This window comes from Haliotis asinina, chromosome 4 (genome assembly GCF_037392515.1).
Source record: "Haliotis asinina isolate JCU_RB_2024 chromosome 4, JCU_Hal_asi_v2, whole genome shotgun sequence".
Lineage (NCBI taxonomy): Eukaryota > Metazoa > Mollusca > Gastropoda > Lepetellida > Haliotidae > Haliotis > Haliotis asinina.
Window position 1 is genome coordinate 50,491,920 of NC_090283.1, and position 13,200 is coordinate 50,505,119.

The window sequence follows — 13,200 nt, forward strand, 5'->3', positions numbered from 1 at the left end:
TTGGATGCGAAAAAAAGTAACAAATATTTAAGAAATGTTAACATGTAGTAATACCTGAATGGTTTGCACCATGTAGTCGAGTAGGAATAATTGTCAGATGTGGTTAGATAAAATAACAGAGAAATGTCAGTACAGCATGTTCATGCTTTTTGAGTTTGTTTGACAGGTTTCTGCAAACTATTGCAGTTTTCTGAAGTATACTCTAAAAGAGTATTGAATCTCCAGATTGTTTCATGTTACTTTAGTTGATCAGGCTTTGAATACCACATGTGTCAGTGTAGGTGTCTGAGGTGTCACAATAATAATTCCCCTATGGCATTATAACTGCAACACAATATTTTTGCCAATACATAGCCCCATAAACAAATAATATTTACTTTTGTGTTTTATTATTTTGTGACAACTGATGTTTTTATTGAAAATGTATTGTAAGGCATTGTAAAAGTCATTGGCCTTGCTGGGATCCAGAAAAACAGCTGGAACACAGAAACAGCCGGAGCTGGTAATGGTTCTAATGAAACCACCAATAAATATTTGAAACTGCCTGTGACTGTAATGTTCATAACAGTCCTTTGCTTGCTGGCTTTTCACTGTTTCGTCTATTTCATTTCAGGCACGATTATGGATGTGACAATCTACTCCGAAGTCACATGTTCAAGTCATGTGATTACCTCAACAGTGTGCAAGAGACCCCCTAAAGATGGCCGACACAGAGCTGAAGTCAATGTTTTGGAGCAAGAAAATTCACCGAAGAGTGTATTTTGTGTTGATGCAAGTGTGAACATATTTAACAGACCTGTTTTGTGGCAATATTGACAGTGATTAATTCCCATGATGAATAAACCAGATGTCATGTGATGCCATGGATATGATGATTGTTGCCCCGGGTTACACGGCCACTGTTGCCATGGAAACAAGAACCGAACCTGGATGGACCCAACTAACGCACCATGGAACCTACCCTTTGTTATTTTCCAGGAGGATTAACAAATTTCCATTCATTAAAATTCCAATGATATTCATTATCATGTCATGACATGTCCGACTGTTTTCTAGGTATAAGTAGTGGCCATCACCTTGTAGCTTTGTACATGCATGGTGGCATAGAGAGCATGGAGTGTCAATTATCTAGTTAACATTTCCCTTCATTTGTACCATTGCCATGGAAACATATATTCATTGATCAGTATAGTCAATATAGAAATGGATCCTTATTTTAAATGGTGGGGGTATGGGCGGCCCGGTCAACTATGGCACCAACATTACCTTGCAGAGTTGCCTCCCTTTTGTACCACAGAACCGATGTGGCTTTGAATCTTGGTGGCCCTTGATTGTATTTCTAGGTTTGTAATCACTGTTACCCAGGTGGTAGATATCTTAGACCTGTGTCATTGTTGGCCTTTCCTAACATTATCCTGACAGTCCATTTCATCAAACCCAACTCACTTTCAAATGGTGTTTTTAGTATGCAAAATATTATTACCATCACGTCAATGCAAATGTTGAATAATACTGAGTCAAGCATTTATCTGGATTAATACTTGTACATATATATTGTTTTAGACCTACATTCAAAGACACTATTCTTTGACCAGTGCTTTTAGGAATAATCTTCATTTTAACAGATAAGTGTAACAAGGTAGCTGAATGTAAGTAAATAAGTACATAATGTACAGTTACGTAAGACAGTCTAGGTTCAGTAAAACATGGCTTTACAGATAGTCATCAGCAGGGAAGCAAATGTAGCAAAAATGAAGCAATTATTTTAAGGACAGCACTATGAAACAGGCAGGTTATTGTCTCTTAGATGTGAAGTAACTGTCCAACAGTTAGGCAAATGACAGTCCATCACATAAGTATGTGTCCAACAGATACAAGAGGTCTATCAGATAAGCAAATTTTAGTGCCACAGCATATGATAGTCCATCAAATGATTTTTAAGATTCCAATGTGCAAATGTGAGAAATATCTCTATTGGACATTTGAATCAGAGTAAATCTGTGCAGTCATTGACAACTGTGGTGATGGATTGTATGCCCATCTTTGTTTGTTTGCTTGCTGCTGACTAACTGTACTAGCATAAACTTCACTTGCACTAAGTCACTCATCCTGTACTCCCATGTTCAATGTGAATGAATTTACTGTTACACAGGAGAACCCCCACCATACACAACAACTGTTTATGAGTTAGCAGTAGGCGTATATTGATCAGAGAGTGACTTAAAATAACAACAACCCACTGCTATTTCAGCTTGTCACGGTCCAGAGGACCAGCAGTTTTGTTAACCATAACTTTTCACTGTGTACTGAAGCAAACATTTTCTGTAGCATGACATTGAAATGAGATGTGAACGTTGCCAGGGTGATTGCCTTGCAGGTGCTTGTTTGAGTTAAATGACTGTCAGGTAGCCAATATGAAAACATATAGATTGAAATGTGCTTCATTGCATGATGTTGGCAATATGTCTGACATGGATACCTGTAGAGTAGATCACTAACACTGACTACATTTAAGTACCAAAACACATAGAGAGGTTATAGAATTATTTTTTCTACTAATGTGAAAGGTTTGGAGTCTGATTGTGTCGTAGTTGGTGATTGTTAGTGATTATACTCATTATGATCAATTTCAGAGTAATTTCAAAATTTCAGAAATATGTATCTGACTATATTATATACTGAATTGAAAAAAAGTAAGAATCATGAATATTTCAGGAATTCTATTGTTGAAATTTTCTTCTTAATCTTTACTACAAAAAAGTATCCTGAAAATACCAGTAATCCCTAAATATATTTTGCTTGAACTAATTTTGACTATGGATGGACACAGTGCTGGGTAATGATGTTGGACAATTGTAGGGCTGCCACACGATGTGATAACCACTCAGCTGTATTACACACACCTTGTGTCACAATGTGTGGACACCTCCACCCCACCCTTGCCCCCTGCCCCCCACCTTGTATCAATAGCCCCCATCCACCTGTACACACTTGTATATAGTACAAGCATCAGTCAACTGATAATCTACCAAAATCAGCAGTGCCAAAGTATTTTATATTATTTTTTTTCTTAACTTCGATTTTGTCATGACATTTAGCTTGGATCTAAAATTGAAAGCTGAGCAAATTTTATGGGTTTATGAAATTGGCTGTCTGCATAGATACTGACTTCAGTGCTTGGTGTATATTGAGATGACTTTTGAATGGTGAGACTAAATGCTGGTAATTTAGTAGCTGCATCAATCATATTATTCACAGCTAGTTCATATTTGAAGTTATTGCATGTCAATTTGTACTCTGCAACACAACCACATACAAGAGGAGTCATTTTGCTTGAGGACACAAAATCAGAACATGATTATTAAAAAAAGGTAGGGAACTGATTAATACGAAATGTCAAATTATAAGCAAGGTACAGGTTGATTAATGAGAAAAATAAGATACGGTAAAATCGATGTGTAGTTGTAAAAGCAAGAAAAGCAGCGTTCTTGAAATTGGGATGTTCTTGTGTAGTGTTTTTGTTTATAAATTTTGTTTTATTTTCCAACACAACCACATTGAGTTTATCGTAATATTGCCATAAATTCATAAAATTGAGCTGATTATTCAGAAAAGTAAAGTCAGTTTGAGTGTAAAGCAGTCATTGTTGAAATCAGTTGTATTAGAGATACTCCTTTAGTTGTCATCGTGCCTTCTGTCTGGACAGCTTCATTGTGCAGGATACATGTGATACAGGATACACATGTGATATATACTCATAATGCATGATTCACGTATCACATGTATCACATGTGTATAGTGTCATGTATCACGTGTATAACGTATCATTACACACAAATGATCTCTGTGCAAACAAAGGAAAGGTCAAAATATTACTTCCCTTCAATTATTACCATTATTGTATGATCATGTATTGCCTTTCGTTATTAGACACAACTTTAAGCATATGTGGACAAGATTATGCCTAACACAATTTTAGGCATTCTCAGACGCCAGCGTTTGGTTTGCAGTATATCTTGATAAAAAGTCTCTTAATTGGAATTAAAGATATCCCAGCTCAAATAATAACAAATACATCCTGGCCTTGCCTCTGTGACTTTCATAGACCTTATGGCATTAAGTGCAATGTGAGAACACCCAAATTCAGCAATCAGTGAAACTATATTTGACTCCTCAAAATTGGTTTTGTCCCGCCAAAGGAACTTCATCTGAAACTGTAGATCAAACCGTTCCTGCTTGTTTCAGGGAACGGCTTGTCTTACCAGGAATGTTTTGTGTAGTAGATGGGAGTATTTTGTCAACATTCCTTGAACCAAGCCCTGTTTGCAACAGTTGATAGTATATTCCTTCAAGACATTATTAACAATGTTTAATTCCTTCCTTGTCTTTGTCTCAGCCATTGATTCAGGACAGCTTAGAGACTGTGCATAATTTATGGCTAGGGAAGGATGGGGTGATGATTTTTATGTACAGTGTGAATGAACCCACCTCCTCCCCCATCTGTCCCCCTAAAATTAATGTGCAAAGTAAGTGACCCTCCTGCTTCTCATGTGAACCCCCCCATCCAGACCCACCTAACTCCCCAGAACAAAATGGGTAAGGACACCCCCCACACACCCCACCCCTACCCCACAAAATCATCATCACCACCACCACCCCCTAGCTGTAAATTATGTGTGGTTTCCTATTATCCCAGTAGTCTCTTGAAGGCAGGGGCAACTAACTCTCAATTCATTTTGTGACTTTGTATATTTTTTATCTTGATTTATATCCAGTGTGCCTCTAACAGAAAAATAAACATTTATGATTTTTGAGGGATGTGATAAACTAACTTTGTAAGTTTGGTAAAAAGTCAGAGATGGACAGAGAGAGGTCAGTTGCTCAAAGCTAACTTGAGCCTATGGTGTGCTGTTATCAATCATAATATCACATAGACACACCATGTGGGTGTACACACACCAAGTCACAATAGTCCTCAGTTTGGTTTTCAGTTGTGCTTATTCATCAATATGTGAGGAGAATTGCTTGTCGTTGAGATCACTGAGTCAGCAGTTTTGTTTCTGACACATCTCTGGACTCTGACTAGTTGTCGATTTTCATGTGTGATGTCCATATCACTGAGATTGGTTTGTTTAAACAGGAGCAGTGGGAAAGCCTAATGATTACAGCGTTCACTTCTCATGCTGAAGATCCCTGTTTGATGCCCCACATGGGAACAACTTGTAAGCCCATTGCTGGTGTCCCCTGTGCAGTATTGCTGGAATTTTGCTAAAAGCAATGTAAAACCATACTCACTCACTCACTGTTTAAACAGACAATCAGGTCACAGTTTCACAGATTTGAGTTGAATTTAAGTTTTGTTAAATTTGAGAACAAAAATGAAAATGGCAAAAGTTGTTTGAAATATTGATGATTGGAGATAACTAATCTTCGAACTATATTGTTCTGTTAATACCACTGCTATATGTCCTGATGAACTTTCTTTGTTGGACATAAGCTCATAAAACGAACTCCTTTGGTAGGACGTGCTACATACTCATATTTATTTTCACTACATACTGATTATTTGTTTATTTGTTTGTGTAACCAGCCAGTCACTGTGATGCTGTTGTATGTAGTCCCAAAAGAATGATAATCAGTTTATTTCTAGAAAAAAAATATTTACAGCTGTATACTTGGTTCAGATATGGTCTCATCTTTATCTTGTTTATTTCAACAACCACATGATCTATCACATGACCTGTCACATGATCTATCACATGACCTGTCACATGATCTTTCACATGACCTGTCACATGACATAGCCTGTAAGCAACTAATAAATCTGTGTGCTACTGGATGAATATCAGTTTTATTAACCCTAATGGCTTGCTTTGGAAGAAAAATGTCTTTTACAGTATGTCCAAAATTTACTTTGGAAATGCTGTCGTGTTAAATTCATGTCTTGTAAATGTGGGGTGGCTTAAGAAATTTGTTTTTCAGATGTCGATAAAACTGATGTCATTGGTTAATTGGTTTACTTTGAGGTGAAATGTTTGTGACAAGTGATCCTAACCCTAACCAATAGGCCAGATCAGTTTTATTTCTTGTTTTACTGATTTTGGTCCTCAGAAAACCTAAAGCAAGCATGCAAGTTTACTTTGAGCCAATGAAAACACGACAATTTTATTTCTTAATGGGGAATTTTTTCTTTTTATTCTTGTGAACATATGGCATAGCTCTAAGACAAGGCATAAACTTGGTCTGGCCTCAGCACAAAATCCAATAGGATTAGATTAAATTTTCATATTCATTATTCTTCCATGTGGTTTGATATGATCATGAAATAAGTACTAATGTTTCCATGTGGTTTGATATGATCATGAACCGAATACTAATGTTCGCACGTGATTGTAATACTATCAGCGATGGCCTGACTAGTTGACTTTCTGTACATATATACACAGTGACATGCTTTTCCTGATGACAGCTGATGTGATTGGATCGTATTTTGTAAAGTTATTATATTAATAGTATTAACCAATTGAATAGTCATTGTACATTGTGTAGCCGAACCCTGCCATATATGGACCTATTTGTATGGAATATTGACATGCTGTGGAGGTGTGAAAAGGTACCCCTTCCAATTGTTCATACAGACATATTGTCAAAATAAAATGGTATGACATATGATTGTGACTGGTCAGAGATATGACGTCATATTGCCATTGGACAGTAGTATGTCATACCATCCTGTATCTATTATGCCCTATCCAACTTCTCAGATGCAAGTCCCTGGTACAAGGCCCTACATCTAGAATACCAAACCCTGTATACTGAATATCTGTGCGCAGGATGTCAGCCCATGTATCTCAAACACCAGAGCCTGTATCGCAGATACCATGTCCTACATTTAGGTCTCCAAGCCCTGGTGTTTCAGTGAACATCTGTATGCAGGACATCCTCGATATCCCCAGTGTGTACATCACGATAAATCAATCCTATACCCTGGATACATCTACAGGCTTTTTATCCAATCAGGTCACTGTGCTTGGAAGTTGAGCGTACCAATCACAACTCACTCTCGCTTCTGACTGATTATACTTGGCAACACAAGTGATGCAGAGGTACTCTCCAAGAGGTAGAAGAAGTTCTTGCCTATCGTTTTTAAATTTGGGACCTGTCAATTTGTCTGTATGATTTCCCAAATCTGAGTCACACTGCAAACAAAACTTTGCGCCTACAACCTCTGTCTTTGTTGACACTGGCAAGCTCAGTTGTAACAGCAGCTTAGCTGATTGGCTAGTTTGAGAATGCAGAGCCAGCAAAGGGAGGTAATAAAGTTATTGGACAGAACAATAGACATATCCAGGGTATAGTGGAGAATTATTGGAACATATACCCTGGAGATTATTGAGGATGTATGTAGCATGCCAGGCCATGTATCTCGAAACCAGAGCCTATATTACAGATACCAGGTCCTTTGTCAGTGAAACTTCACCACGACGGTCATCCTAATTCCCATTCCTGAACATAGATTCACAGAAGTCATAGTGCTAAGATGTTTTTGTACAATGACACCCAGGTCCTATTTCAAGAATTCCAAGGCATGAATTAAGAGTAGACATCTGGGACATGGGGACCAATATCTCTGATACCAGGCCATAGCGCTAGCCAATCACATTCATCACGGTTTGGTTTATTCCATAAAGATGCCAGAAATACTTAGCATACCAGTCCAATTCACTGTGTTTTATTATTTTAAAAGCTGCAACCAATTTTCAGGGTCTGAAAGACCTAATGGTCTCAAAAATTTACATTTGTATATGTTGTAGTTAGAATAACACCAATTATGGCAAAAATATTTGGAAAATTAGCTTATCATGGCTGATACGGGCATATTTATATTGTTGAGATCGTGAGAATGATCCAGTGCATAAATGTCACCATTTAAGACACAAGATCTGGCATGAACCTGACATACTCTTGTATCAGAGATGGATTTATGAAGGCTTGTTGACAAAAATCTGAAATGTTTTGCAAAACATCCCACCAACCGTTCATGTGTCATGTGTTGAACATGAAAGAGCTCTACTTGACGTACACCTGTTTTGGTCATGCACTGTTTCTATATAGCCCTATATGAGGATATGTTACTTGTCCCTCTGTACAATCATTCAACAGTTGAATGTGACAGCCATAAATCATCTCTTTAGATACATTTTAACTTTGATCTTCAGATCATGCTGCCAGATATTTTATGCTTGAATGTATATACACTTTGACAAAAATAAAGCATCACACTTTCGAGACAGATTGATCACTGTGTTGGTCAGTTTTGAAAATACTACCTGTCAGACTTGCGTCCCTTGGGTACACCAGGAACTTGTGATTGTGGGTTTGAATCTCAGTTGTCAGTGATATTTTTTTTTCATGCTTGTTTTTTTCTGGGTGTATATATCGTTCAAGAACAAAGAAATGTGGTTTGTTTAATAGAAATGCTAGTTTATTGAAACAGATTTATAAATTCATGGCACCATTTTGAGGGGTAATGGAAATGCCTAGTGGTTAACACGTTCACTCATTCTGAAGTCATGGGTTCGATTCCCTTCTGGGTACAATGTATGAAGCCCATTTCTTCAGTCATCCTCCGATAGAAACAATTATTCCTAATATGGCTGTGATAGTAAGCTGCTTTGTTGAATATTTTGTAACATGCAGATCAGAAGCTACACTAATTTTGAAAATTGAAGATTTACCCTTATCCTACAAAATTTTCAAAATGAGATGACCAACAAAACATTGAAGTGATTTGGTTTCCGGGGCTGGTCTTACGAGGGTGGTTGAGGACTTGACATACCAGGAAGAAATTACATGTACTGAAGTGTTGCCTCGACAGCTGCATGGTCCTGGCTGTTATGAGTCAAAGTAGATGGAGGGGTTCATGTCATAGTCAACATGTCATTTTTTATACGATTAATCAAACCATACAAGACTGGATGTGCAGGTTATGCAGATCAAATGTGCACTGGGGCCTGTTTCACAAAGAATTTAAGTGTTAATGTTATCTTAAGTTTATCTTGAAATTGGGAGTTACAATCAACTAAGATCACCTTGTGGGGCTATGAGTTAAGAGGAAGTAACAATCATCGTTGGGCTAAGGTTTCACAAAGTGGTCTTAGCCATAGATTGTCAGAATGCCTTGGATCTTTTTTCCACAAAGTGATCCTGTTATGATTGTTGCAAGCCTATGTTAAGGTAAGGGAGTTACGATCATCGTGGGGCTAAGGTTATTTCATGTCAAGGTTCCTGGAGCCTCAATTCACAAAGTGTTTTCAGCATTACAGTACCAGAAATTTTTAGCAACTACCCTTAATGAATAGCAGTAGCACTACCATCACACCGTGTACAGGGGCTCTCGTAGACTTAACATAATGGTATTTACACAGTAAGTTAGAGCTATTACGTTTAATGGATAGCAGTAGTAGTCACATCACACTGTGTACAGGGGCTCTCGTAGACTTACAATAATCGTATTACACAGTAAGTTAGAGCTATTACACTTAATGGATAGCAGTAGTAGTAACATCACATTGTGAATAGGGGCTCTCTGCGAACATAGACTTACAATAATCATAGTGCTACAGTCAGTTATGGTTTTACGCTTAATGAATAGCAATAGCATTAGCATCACTTTGTGAAAAGGGGCTCTCCTTGAATACAGACTTCCGATAATCATAGTGTTATGTTTCTGGAATTCAACCAGGGCCTGGATTTTCGAAGCTGTCCTAGTGCTGAGATAGTCGTAAGTGCCATACATTAACATTACCTTACGAATATCTTAGCACCCTGGGTGATGTTGCCTGCGAGTTGTTTATACTGTACAAAACATGAATTGTTCCCTCTTGTTTCATGGCACTCTTTAACTAGTCACCGATTACTCTGTTTTGTAATAGGCGCTTAAAATGTTTGGTGGGTCTTTGAGGAACATACGTGATTTAACTGAAAATGTATCCTAACATCTCTAATATTCACCAGGGCATGGTTGTACAAAGTGAATCTAGTGCTAAGGTTGTCGTAACTTCCATACTTCAACATGGACTTACGACTATCGTAGTACTAACTCTTTTCACGACACCCAGATTTACAAATAAAGACTTATTTTCTAAAAAAATACTGGGCCACGTTTGAAATGTAGGCCATTAGTATGAAAACGTTTTGAGTGGATTTGAGGTTGAGCAGGCAATAACAGTGCTTCTTTAAAACTTGGTAGTTTGGTGTGAAAAATGCTGTCATGGTGTCTATTAGAGTAATGAATGTTTTTTTACATTAAAAGGAAATTTCTGAAGTAGTCAGAGCCACCAAACAGTTTAGGGAAAATTGTTACACAGCAGGTCTTTTGTATGTATGCATGTCATTCATTGTGTGATTGACACCTGCCAATCATGAGATTGACAAATATATTACAATGTATCAATAATTTTGTACATTTGACACGTATGAAAAATAGTGATTGGATATTTAATGATGACACAACTTTGATAGTTGTTTGCTCAACAAGATGATGATGATGATTATGATGATGATGATGATGATGATTAATACATTGTGCTACTGGCTTACTTGCTTTGTTTTAACCTTTTAAATCCTATTTATTGTCACTTGTTTTATTGACATGTCTCTTAATAATTATGTCAACAGAATAATGAAACATGTCCAAGAAGGCAGACACATTTAAATTTGGTAGGTGCTTGTTGTTTTTAACAGATCATGAGGAAGGTATGGTATTCTTAATTGAAAATAGTGCATCACTCATAACCAACAGATCTGTGTCAATGGTTTTATGTATGCTTGATAAGGCCAGACCAATTTTATTTCTTGTTGTAATGATTTTTGGGAAAAGAAGTAAAAATAAAATATAGTAACATTCCTTTTTAATACTAAACATGTCTTACTTTTAGTTATAAAATGTATATGGGGCAAAATACAACTAAAAAAAATTTAAAATCTTTCAAGTTTACATCTTTGGTCAATAAAAACATTGGGATTGTATTTTTTCTTATTTTTGAAAAAAACAAACAAACCAGGATCAGTGGATCCGTAAAACGAGAAATATAATTCGTCTTGCCTTACCAGAAAAACATCCTTTGTAGACTTGAAGTGGATCTAAAGTTTGGCTAATGCAAATTGTTTGTAACAGATCGTGAGAAAGGAATATTAATCATATTAGAAAATAGTGCATCAGTCGTCATCAACAGAGTTGTATCAATGGGTTTACATATCCTTGATTACAAGAAAAACATCTTTGGAAAATCGGTAAAGTACTGTGGATCAGTAGGTTGTATTATGCCTTATTTTAATGACCATTGATTGTTTTGTTTTAAACGAACAGTTCCTCATGTTTATATCACGATGATGACTCCTCACAGTCACGATGTTGAAATCATAGAACAGCTGCCAATCCGAGTGCCAAGTGCTTGTGATGTGGCCCCACTGTGTGTCATGTGTATCACTTTACACTTGTTGGTTTTTGGTTCGTATCTGTGTGTTACAACTGCAAGAATCAAAATGCCACATTTCTTTCAGTTTATTTAACAAAGATGTACAGCAAGGCTGTAATAGGCTGATGTTCCACTGGGCATTTTATGTAATTTTCTACTCCAGTTAAGTCCTGGGGTAGAATAGGCCTTCAGCAACCCATACTTGCCATGAAAGGTGACTATGCTTGTCGTAAGAGGCGACTAACGGGATCGGGTGGTCAGACTTGTTGACTTGGTTGGCATATGTCATCGGTTCCCAATTGCGCAGATCGATGCTCATGTTGTTGATCACTGGATTGTCTGGTCCAGACTCGATTATTTACAGACCGCCGCCATATAGCTGTAATATTTGCTGAGTGCAGCGTAAAACTAAACTCACTCACTCACTACTCCAGTTAAGGGTCACTCAGTGGCTGGACGGATAAAATATGGAAATGTGAAAGGGTTTGTGATCCTAAGCTTTTTGAGTAGTTTTAGTGATACTGTTCATCTTATCCTGTATTTTGCGTCCAATCACATTGCTGAATCATGGCGTTATTGGACAGGTCAGCACATTGTCCAGGGGAATGTTGCAACATGGAGAGTTGTCTCCCTTTTCTATATAAGATCTGCTGATCAGAACCAGTGGATCATATGTCCCTTTATATAGTAGACATTTGGTAATAACCGTTCACAGGGGCATTATATCCACTCACTGAATTCTGGCGCTTTATTTTGCTGACAATCAGTAGTCACGTACAGACCATGTGACATTAAACGAAGGTGTTTTACAGGGATGCTTGTTGTATTTTGACTTCTGATCCATCATCACTGGTCAGTAGATGCCTTGTTGAACTAGATTTATATTTATTATGATATTTCGTCAATGAAGCAGTTCCTGATAAACTGGAGATATACTGGTTTAAGGTTTTGAGTGTCTGTTTATTCAGAGAGCTCTTTAGTGAACAAGTTCGTGAAGTATGGTTTGGGGGAAGCATGTTTTGAAATAATTTTTGTCATGAATCTTAGTCCTGTAAGGTCAATACCACAACTATGACATTTTTTCTATCTTCTAGTGACATTTCTCTATGCCAATGATACTGCATTATTAGGAGGCTTCCCATTTCCCACCTCATCAGCTCCACAGAATTTGGAGTGATAGCTTTTGTTAACATAAGATTGAAAGCAGTGCCGCTTCCTGTTACAGTCTGTTTGTGGATCAAAGTGACTGAGGAGTTGCCTAGATACATGTTTTCACACAGGTGATACACCATGACATTGTAGCCTTGCTGTACTTGAACATGGCTTCATACCAAATAAACAGTAGATAGGAAGGTCTTGTAAACCATATAAACAGGTGTGTACATTTTTAAGCCGCGTGTCCTACCTTCCTCTTTGGTAAGGGAGGTAACTCTGACCTACATGCTGTGTACATATGTCGTAGTTGGATCCTAACTGGCTCATGTTTTTATTTTATGATTCAATAAATGCCTTTTGTATCTCAAGTTATTGTTATGGTTATTTTTCCTGTTATTGACGTGTATAGTTGTACAGGCGATGGTAACCATTTTATTTCAGCATGACAAGACCATGACTGATTTTACACACTGGTGAGGGAGGTTTTACACAGCTTTTATAATTACACCTGGGTCTAAATTTTTGAAGATCTCTTAGCACTCTTATCACTAATGTTAAGGTAAGG

At 37.3% G+C, this 13,200-nt stretch overlaps 1 protein-coding gene across 1 annotated transcript in view; it reads left to right on the forward strand.

The window, feature by feature from the left end:
• LOC137281633 (ras-related protein Rap-2c-like) overlaps positions 1-13,003 on the forward strand; it is a 50,423-nt gene extending 37,420 nt beyond the window's left edge. Inside the window, exon 3 of the mRNA XM_067812993.1 lies at positions 614-13,003. The gene's annotated coding sequence lies outside the window, so the exon portion shown is untranslated. The remainder of the gene's footprint in view (positions 1-613) is intronic.
• The last annotated feature ends 197 nt before the right edge of the window (positions 13,004-13,200 follow it).